Genomic DNA, 10361 nt, shown 5'->3' on the forward strand with positions numbered 1-10361 from the left:
CTTTAAATAGTATGCCCTGTTTTTCTGTGAGTCTATGGGGATGAGGTCACGGACACCGGAGTTGAGCAGACCTAGTGTCAACTCCCCATTTGAGTTGAGTGACACTGGGCAACTTATTTAACTGTTTAAGCCTTCGTTCCTCATCTATAAAGTGGGATTGATATAATACCTACCTTAGTGCTGTATGTTGTCAGAGAAAACAAATAACATGTAAAACACCTGGCTCAGCGCCTGGTGAAATTAAAGGGAAAAAGATGAGTCTTTTGAAATGTAATTCTCCAGATGTGATTTTATAACTCAGTCTATTGCCCATGACTAATAGAGGATTTGTTTAAAACCCCTAGAGGCACTTTCCCAGATGCTATGTGATTTGTTTCTGGAAACAGTCTACAAATAATCAAAAATAATTTTTTTTTCAATTTTAGGTGATATGCTATGGACTTACTTAAATTTTTAATGCCATAATTATACAGGTAGTAGAGGTGCCATTGAACCTTGCTCAGCCCTGCCCCTCTCAATCCTGCCTTTTCTCCGTCATTTCATCTGCTCTCTCACACAGCACTCCTCCAGCAATATTCCTCCCCAGGTTAATTCAGGACAGGAATTACATCTTCTAAGTCTTTGTGTAATGAAAGTACGTATAAAAGCTTTTCTTCCCTATTCCAACCTGAAAGTGCCCAATGCTCTTAACACATTGTTTTCTACAGTACTATTCTCTAAACAAATCTCGTTTGTCCTAAATTCTTAAATGCAAGTGACCTGCTCAAAATCTAAAACAAAAATAAGCGTGTAACCAGAAATTGTCACTCCAATCAGTTTTGGAATTGGGGATGTTTCCCTATAATTTAGGTCTGTGATTCAGACTGAGGGTGTAGGACAAGGGGCTGGCAATGTCTCTAACTCACTCAGGAATCTGCAAGTTGCTTGCCTGCTTTTATCCATCACTAGGGTTTGTGAAGCAAGACGCATCATCTTTAAGGTGAAGCAAATTTAGATGGAGAATTGATACAGGGTAGAATTCAACTTATTTTGTCTCTAAACAAAAGAGGCTACACTTTCTATTTGGTCAGCTGTAGATTAAATGTTATTAAGGTGCAGGGGTCACATACCAAATTTAATTTGCTTCCACAAGAAGATCCACACACAAAGAACTGTACTTAACTACTAAAAATACTGTAACAAGCAAATTTAAATGACTTTTTATATTTCAGTGTACTTACTAAGAGTATTTTGATAGTAAATATTTTAAAACTTGTTGTAAAAAACTAACTGCAGTTTGTGAAAACTTTATACTGAAGTAAAGAGAAAAAAGCAAACTCAACATTGACCTTTACATTAAGTCAAATTTTCTAATGACATGGAGAATTCAGAAGAAAATTTAAATTGTCATTATCAAACCATCCAAAAAATTTTCATTTTTATTAACATGTTGATGTGATTTCTCCCATTCTTTTTCTCTGCTCACTTTTGAAAATATTCTTAAAGATGTAACAATTAACTTTTATGTCTTGTTTTTCTACTAATGTATCATTATAAAACAAACACTCTCCATATCATTAAAAACTCTTTGTAAACATAGTTTTAATAATTCCATAATATTATATCTATGTATATAATTCATTTAACCATGACCAGTTAGGCTACTTGCAATAGTTTACTTTTTATACAAATATTTTATGTATTCAAATTTGTTAAAATTTCTGATTATTCCCTCAGTATAGCATTAGAAAAGTAATACATTTTACCATTCTTTTTATTTTGAATTTTTGAATGTTATTTATTTTTTATACAACAGGTAGGTGATTATTAGCTGGTATCCCCTCTCCCCAATACCTTACTCCTCCCTTCTCAGCCACCCTTCAATCAGCCATGCAAGCAGTTGCAACCTGTGTATCACTGCCTCAGAGAAATGATCTAAGAGCAGAAAGAAAAAAGTAGTCGTTTGCTGGCTTCTGTGTTTCCATAACTGAGACCCTCACAGTATATACCAGAGATTTGAGAGAAAATATGATGAATAAAGGCAAGGCTTCCTTCTCCCGTGTCCCCTTCAGCTAGAGAAAACGTTTCCTGGTCTTGAGCAAGGGGATACAGTCAGAGGGAAAACAAGGAGAGTGTAGGAATGGTGTTTTCCAGAGAGAGGGCACCAGACCTGCTTTCTAGGCAGGTCCTAATAAAGGCTTTTGAGGTCCAAGAGCAGAGAGAAAAAAGAGAACAAACTGAGGGAATACAAAGGGGCATAAAGGAATTTTGGGAATGATGGATATGTTTATCATCTGGATTGTGGCAATGGTTTTGTAAGTGTATACATAGAGCAGAAAATATCAAATTGTATACTTTAAACATATGTACTTTATTGTTTGTCAGTTATACTTTAATACATTGATGAGAGACAGAGAGAGAGAGAGAAAGAGACCTGTGCATCAATTCCAAATAGATCCTCAGGGAGGACACAGAACCCAGAGAATAAATGGCTGCCTGGTGGTATGTCTAGACGAATAGGATCTTAAGCAGCCTGTCAGTTTCCAGTCTCTCTGGGTGGTAAGGGAGACAGAAAATGAACATTCTGTACCCAGAAGTGGCAGAGAAGCAGCAAAGAGAGCTGCCTAGAGTCATGTGGGTAAGGACAAAAGACATTTCCAGGCCAGCATGCAGACCACCGACCAAGCAGCTAATTGGGCAAAGGCCATTTCAGCAGATGCCTGTGTGGCCAGATTACAGCAGGGACCCGCTGCACACCCCCTTCCAACCCTACTCTCAAGTCTTGGCTCAGGTTAAACTCTCTGGAACTCTAACACAACCCTGGGGTCCTTCTCTCGGAGAAGGAGAAATCTCTGAATTCACTGACATTTAGTTTCTGCCACTCTGGCAGAAAAAGCCTTAAAATAGAAATTGGGTAGTTATAGATGAATAGATACTGTTGTCCCTCAGTCTCTGAGAGGGGTTGGTTCAAAAACCCCCTGAGGACACCAAAATCTGTGGATATTCAAATCCCTTATACAAATAGTGTATTATTTGCATATAACCTAGCACATCCTTCCCAACACTTAAAATCGTTGCTAGATTACTTACATAATATCTAATAGAATGTAAGTGCTATGTAAATAGTTGCCTGTGATCACCCAATTCAAGTTTTCCTTTTGAAACGTTTTAGAATTTTTTTTTTTTAATATTTTTGATCCACATAGTTGGTTGCATCCACCGAGGCAGAACCTGGGAACACAGAGGGTCAACTGTATACATTTCTTGTATATCTCAGTTCCAAATTCCATGACTCCAGGTTGAGACATAGTCCTTCCCTTCCTACAGCAATACTGGAAATCGGAAGAGTATGAATGAGAATGTAAGAACAAGGGTAGGTGCTATGATAACACTGCACAACTATCTTCTAGTCTGACAGCGAGTACATAACTGTACTTAATACATATCTGTGGAATATTCCGATGGACGGATGGGCAAACTCAAGTATACAGTAAATCGTTGCTAACCATCCAGAGGAGCACATGGTAAGTGCAAAATGAGTGGTTTTAGAAGTAAATGCAATAAAGAGAGACTGCTAAGGGCTGGAGTTACCACTGATTTCTTCATAGGAGGAGAAAGAATTGGAGATGGTACTTGAAGATTGAATAGAATTGGTTCAATAAAGAGAGAGGATGAGTAGAGAATGTGGGTGGGTAAGCCAGGGTGCAGGGAGGCTAAAGGGGTCACAACTCAAACTAAAGTAAATTTGATGCCAATCCGATGTACTTTCTTCTATAGTCTTTTCTAAACATAGTATGTAGCAGGGATATGATGACAATATTTGATGAATGAAGGATGGACGGATGGAGTGGAAGAATGTTAGGAATATTTTTTTTCCTAATAAAAAGAATTGGGTTTGAAATCATGAGACAATTTAGTCTCTACCTAAAGTTTAGTTTTTATTTTTTTTTTAATGCTCTTAACTTTTATTCTAATAGCAGAGTAGATACTTATGGAAGATTTCACAATATTTGAAATTATGTTTAATCAGCCTTAGACAGTGTTTGTTTTTTTTTAAACCTGGAATCCAAGCCGTTCAAGGACTTACTGGGTAAATTCTTTCTAACTCTGCCCACCTAAAAAGAGCTCTAAGTCCATACCATTACTTCAATAGCAGTTCTGCAATAACAGTTAATGTTGTGTTACAATTTACTAACCTCTCTCACATATGTTGTCTCATTTATTCCTCACAATACCACCTCTGAAGTAAATCTCCATTTTTAGACATGTAGAAACAGAGACCCAGCAGGCTCACTTCCTTCCTTCCTTCACCAGCCACTAAATGGTGTCAAACAATAATCAGTACCAAGGCTGCAAATAACAAAGAGTTTTATTTGTGGTCTTAAGAACTGCAATTCAGGAGACACAGATTCCAGTAAGACACAGATTTCAGTAAGACTGAAAGTGTTCTGGGGAAGAGGAAGAGTCAGGGGCTTACAAAGGCAAAAAAAGTCCCAAGGTTATTAGAGTTGCCCAGTGAAAATGGTGACTGACTCTGACACAAGTCAGGAAGCATTTATCCTTAAGGAATGATGAGTTATTTGGGGGAGGGATACAATAAGCAGATAGGCTATCTTGAGTTATTTTAGGGTAAGGGTCCAATCCATACCTTGAGTTTCTGGCAGAACTTCAGGATGACTTTGTTAGGACAATCAGTGGTCAAAAGGTCAGATTCCTTCCAGGTTGAGCCATGCATAGGTCACACTTCCTCAGCGGCCTCCTGGCTCCGTTTTAGAGAGCTCTCTTAGCGATACTGACTCCTTTTTTATTTTCCTTCCACGATGGTAACACCTAGACCCACACCCACGCCTCTCCTCAGCACTATCTTGCTTTGCTACCGTCACCTGAACTCCGTAAAGAATGAGAAAAAAAAATGCCAAACTGTTGAACTGTGTACTGGAGAGGATATAATGGTGAGCTAACGTATTGAAGGATTTTTTTCTTCATGGGGGGGTTTTCCAGTGTGGACCGGAAAACCTGCTAGACAAATTCTAAAAGAGCTGTAACACTAACCTATTGAAGGATTTTAACCCTGACAAAACATTAGTTGTCATGTGAATAAAAAGAAAATCTTTACTCTTTAACCGGAAGGGAAAAGAGTGTTCTTAGCTCAGCTAGTCCATATTCATTATGTACATCTGGGGGAGCTTCTATATAATCTCCCACAAAGTCTCTCTCCTGTTTTACGTTCTCTCCCTGGAGCTAGAATGCTACAGAAAACTGTTATGGAAAAAATAATTCAGCTTTCTCGCAGAGCAAATCCCACAAAGTAATGTATCATAAAGAAAAACTCTAGGGCTTCCCCGGAGGCGCAGTGGTTGAGAGTCCGCCTGCCGATGTAGGGGACGTGGGCTCGTGTCCCGGTCCGGGAGGATCCCACATGCCGCGGGGCGGCTGGGCCCGTGAGCCTGCGCGTCCGGAGCCTGTGCTCCGCAACGGGAGGGGCCACAACAGTGAGAGGCCCGCGTACCGCAAAAAAAAAAAAAAAAAAAGAAAGAAAGAAAAAAACTCTAACCCAATGTTCTTCCTAACTGAGAGTGTTAGGGAACTGTTGACAGAAACGGCCTGCCCTGGTCAGGCACGATGATAATAACCGTTTGCGCGAGTTGTCTCACCACAGGAGGCCCGGAATAGGAACATGACGCTGCGACTGAAAACTAACCGGGAGAATTCGGGAGGGGCCAAGGGAGGGAGGAGACGCCAGCCCAGGATATAGGCCAGCCTCCCAGGAACCCTCACCCTGGAATCCATCTTGGCCGAGAGATGCGCGCGCCACCAGGAAACTCGGACCAGATATGGGCACAAGCAAGATGATTGGCCAGAGACAACCCGGAAAGCTAATGCCATTAGCACAAAACCTGAGACTGCGAGCCCGTGGCAGGGTAGTCCTCCTGGGTTCCCTCGCACTGCTGCTCTCCACACGAGCACCCCTTCCCAATAAAGTCTTTTGCTTTGTCAGTACATGTGTCTCCTTGGACAGTTCATTTCCGAGTGTTAGACAAGAGCCTACTCTCGGGCCCTAGAGGGGATCCCCCTTCCAGTAACAAAAGTACTAATTTAATTTTACAACAGAACAGCTTTAGGGAGAGCAGGATCAGGAGGAAGATGAGGGCCCACCTAGTTGATCCTCTTACCCCCTATTGATACAGGTTTGTTTCATAGTAAGAATTATTTTGCACTTTGTGGAGTCTGGTTTTAAATGTTTCAAATAATAAAGCTTAGGCCACTTAGAATGGAAGAGTCTGTTTTGGGAATACTAATTAGTTTTAGTCCTCTTTCTCCTTTCATGGGAAATGAAAGTTGGGGTAATTTTTCAGGGTAAAATGAAATGTTAGGTGTCACAAGGCAGTCACAAATGGTTGGCATTTGGTACTTTTCAAACTCAAGTATTTATAAACTGCAAATGCTTTAGCCTTCCCACTTCTTCCCCTTCTTTCTCTCTCCTCTAGTCACACTGACATGGTAACCATGTTCACCCAAAAGAGATGACATATGAAAATGTTAATTTGAGAGATTGCATTGACATCACTGTGGAATAAAAATGTTTGAAAAGTTACTGATACATGGTGCCAGGCATTCTGATGCCTTTTGCCACGAAGCAGAACTGCATATTCGCAAATATATGCAATCTGTTTCAAAGGTTTATTAATTCATCTGATACCTGGTTGTTAAAGGAGAATCACAGTTGAACAGTAGACTCACACTCTGATAGGCCAGGCCACTACTCCCACATTCCCACAGCAAGCTGAAGTGAGAACTTTGACATTTCTATGTTGATACCGTCACGTCCATGCAGCCTCATTGACACAATATGTCAAAACGTACATTCACTGTTTTGTACTGCCAAGTAATTCCTGTGACCCATCTCTCTGACTCTCGCTCAATATTTAACCCTTCCCCTGATTATGGGGCATATTCACCTTCTAGCTGATCCATGTGTTCATTGTTTACGTTTGTAAAAATTCTTATATTTATTTCATTCTTAGAAGAAACCAAAAGTTGCTTTAATTTTAATCTTTGAGAAGCAGTTTAGCCCCTGAAGTTTGCTTGTTGTCTATCCCCCAAACAATCATTTTTAAAAAGCATATACTTTACCAAATCGTGAGAGGACTGTGAGAGAGTTCATTGAGATTTCCTGGGCACTTTGGAATGGAGATTAAGAGAATATATTTTGGAAGTTTGCCAAAAGAAAAAAGAAAAGCTGTCCATGCTCTAGATTTTCAAATAAAAAACAAAGAACCATTATCAAGCAGGCAAATCAAATTATTAATTGAAAGTACATGAAACAATATTATTTGCAAAATATTCAAGATTCACGAGTTCTCGGAGATTAAGTGACTAGTTAATACCTTGCTTAGCATGGTTAAGTCATCCTTTCTGAGATGAGCCAGTTCCACAGACACAGAAGTCCGATTTTATGCAATTTGCCTATGTAGCAGGTTTGAATTTTACTTAGTCACATAACTCAGGTGTGCATGAAGAGCTGATTTCTTTACATCTTTACAGTTAAACTTTTCTTTAACTCACAGTCCCTATTTTTGCTACATCTTGTGAAGTCATCATCTCTGTCATTTCTCTCCTCCTCCCAATTGTGTGTCCGCCTTCCATCCACCAGCCCTCTCACTCACACCTACATTCGCCTCAGTGCTCTGGAGATGCCTGCTTGCTCTCCACACACCTCTAGGGCTGTGTAGACCACTCCAGGTACAAACCAATATTATGAATGTGGACAAAAAATGTTGCCTGCCATATCAGTAAACAAAGGATGTTGCAGCCATAAAGTCATGAGCCACTGCAAACCCCCCACCCCAGTGCACCTTGAGGGAATTAAGGATTGAGAAAACAGGATACTGGTCCTTGATAGCTAAGGTGCATATCAAAGGAATGATTTCAATGAATCCAGACTCTTGAATCTTCCCATACATAGAAAAGCGCTAAATTCATTGACTTGAGATGTCTGTCTTTTCTTTAATTAACAGTAATCGTTTGATGTTCTGACTACCTGGTCTTTGTTGCAAAAACTCCTATGTATCCCGGCTCCTCCCTTCCCTCTTCAGAACAGTCCCTCAGAGCTGTCTGAGAGGCTGTCTCCTGGCTTAAGTCCTCAGTATGGCCGCCAAATAAAACATAACTCTCAACTTTTAGGTTTTCCTTTTTTGTTTCAGTTGACGTGCAGATACAAAAATAAGAGGGAGAAAAAACAAAAGAACATGGGGTTAGGCAACCAAGTAGTAAAAAGAAAAGCAGGTTTTTGGAGAGTGGCTGAGTCAGGTTAAAGGGCAGAGACTAGAGCAATTATTCCTGAACCCTGTGGCTGAAGCCTCCAGAGTCTCCTCCAGGACCTGACCTTTTGTGCCTCCTGAGGCCAGACTGTTGGATTTTCCCTTCCATCCGTGCCCACACTACTTAACTCTCAACTGTTATTACTGGGGACAATTTGAATCTCTATTGTTTGCAACCATAAAACCAAAAAGAAAAAAGAGACACAAAACAGTTAGGATATCTACCTTGAAAGAAAAACAGCTTCTGAAAACCAGCAAGCCATTTCTTCCACGTAACCACCCAAAATTGTCCTCATAGAATAGTCTGCAAGTCCACCAAGACAAAGGTGTGCATGTGTTGTATAGCCTACGCTACATATTAGAGAAATTTCAAATAGTTGTCCTATCCATAAAACACCTTTTACCCAATTCAGACAAAATTCCCCTAATAATGTATCTTTTGGGGTATTTTTAAAGCCAGTTTGCCATTATTCAGCCTCACTAAAGCCATCAAAGTGTTTGATAATGAAAAGAAAAAAAAAACATGCAATTGGGCAACTAACTATATCATATTCGTTATTTTCAGTCCATCTCAATCCTGTTTTTCAGAAACACACACAAATCTTAATTCCTAAGGTTATTCTACAATCAGGAAACAAGATAAAAATTTTAAGTCTGGCAAAACTTAGGCAAAATTGCAAAACATGTTTCAAAATGTTGAAAAAACTATCAGAAAAATATATACTTAAACTTATTAATTCCTGTTAACAAATAAAAATGAGTACAATAAAGATCTCAATAAAATATGGCATATGCCATAGTAATTTTGATTTTATTTTAATAAAAATTGTTAACATGTTACAACACTGCTTAGGATAAGTTCAAAGTGTTTTCATTAGTTTTTTCTATGCATTTTTGAAAATGGCATGTTACATATAACAGTAATATATATATATGCGCTACCAGATTTTCTTCTAGTGTAGTTCCAATTAAAAAATTATATGTATGTGTATATATATATAAAACCTATTCTTTGGATACCTTAGCCTAATTATGTAACTATATTAATATTTCAGTGACATTTCTACACTCCCTTTATATATTTTAAAATATCCTACTCTTCCTTACTTTTAAGCTTTTACTTGTATACCAAGTTGAGAATTAACATCCACTGGATATTAACTATAAGGCTCTGTACAAATGTCATCATTATTGTTACTAAAATGTGGTTCCTGTCCCACAATTTTATTTACAATAATACAAATTAACACATTCCTTTATTATAAATATCTTAATGATTTTCAAGTTGAGAGGTATTTCCAAAAGCCTCTGGACAAGAGATAAATGCATAATAGGTGAGAAAATAATTAGAATTCTTGTATCATCCTTGTTACTTGAATGTCTGGTTTAAGCATTTCTACACCTGACACACTAATTTAGCTACAATGCAGCAAAACCAGCATTGTGGTAATAGAATATTGATTGTACAGTGTTCAAAGACAAAGAACTTATGTTGTTGTACTTTTTATACATGCATGATATTGCAGCCCAATATCCATGGGTTGGATAATTTTCACAAATGAACCCACAACCACTGTGCTCAATGGCGATTTAATTATGAAATAGTCAATCTTTTGATTAAACACTTTATCTCACATAAACCTAAAATATAAGTAAACATGCTGGGCTTGGAAGAGTTTAATACAAAAGCACAGTGAAAATATACTTACCAAGTTCAAGTATATTATTTTCCTAATTTTTATTACTAAGATTTTTATTCTCATTGTGAACATTAGAAAGAATTTTCTCATAGAGATTCTAATCTCACAGGGATCAAGTATTAACTCCATGTAGTCCTTTTCCCAGCACACAAAAAAATTAGGAGTAATTTTATCAAGGTGCCAAAATATAATTTTAAACAGAATCCCTCCAATGGAACCATTCTTATGGATATAATGCTGATGCTCTTTTTAGAAATAAGTTAATCATGAAGAAAATAATGAAGAGATGTTATTCTATTTACTTGGAAATGCAAACATAAAACCGAACAAGAATTGTAAATAGAAACCAGAAGGTAATCTT

The 10361-nt window shown here is 38.3% G+C and overlaps 1 non-coding gene across 1 annotated transcript; it reads right to left on the minus strand.

The window, feature by feature from the left end:
- Nucleotides 1-4967: 4967 nt before the first annotated feature.
- Nucleotides 4968-5029, minus strand: LOC132500464 (U7 small nuclear RNA). Its single transcript, XR_009534052.1, has one exon. It is a non-coding gene; the product is annotated as a U7 small nuclear RNA (small nuclear RNA).
- Nucleotides 5030-10361: the final 5332 nt, after the last annotated feature.

This window comes from Mesoplodon densirostris, chromosome 12 (genome assembly GCF_025265405.1).
Source record: "Mesoplodon densirostris isolate mMesDen1 chromosome 12, mMesDen1 primary haplotype, whole genome shotgun sequence".
NCBI classification, from domain to species: domain Eukaryota; kingdom Metazoa; phylum Chordata; class Mammalia; order Artiodactyla; family Ziphiidae; genus Mesoplodon; species Mesoplodon densirostris.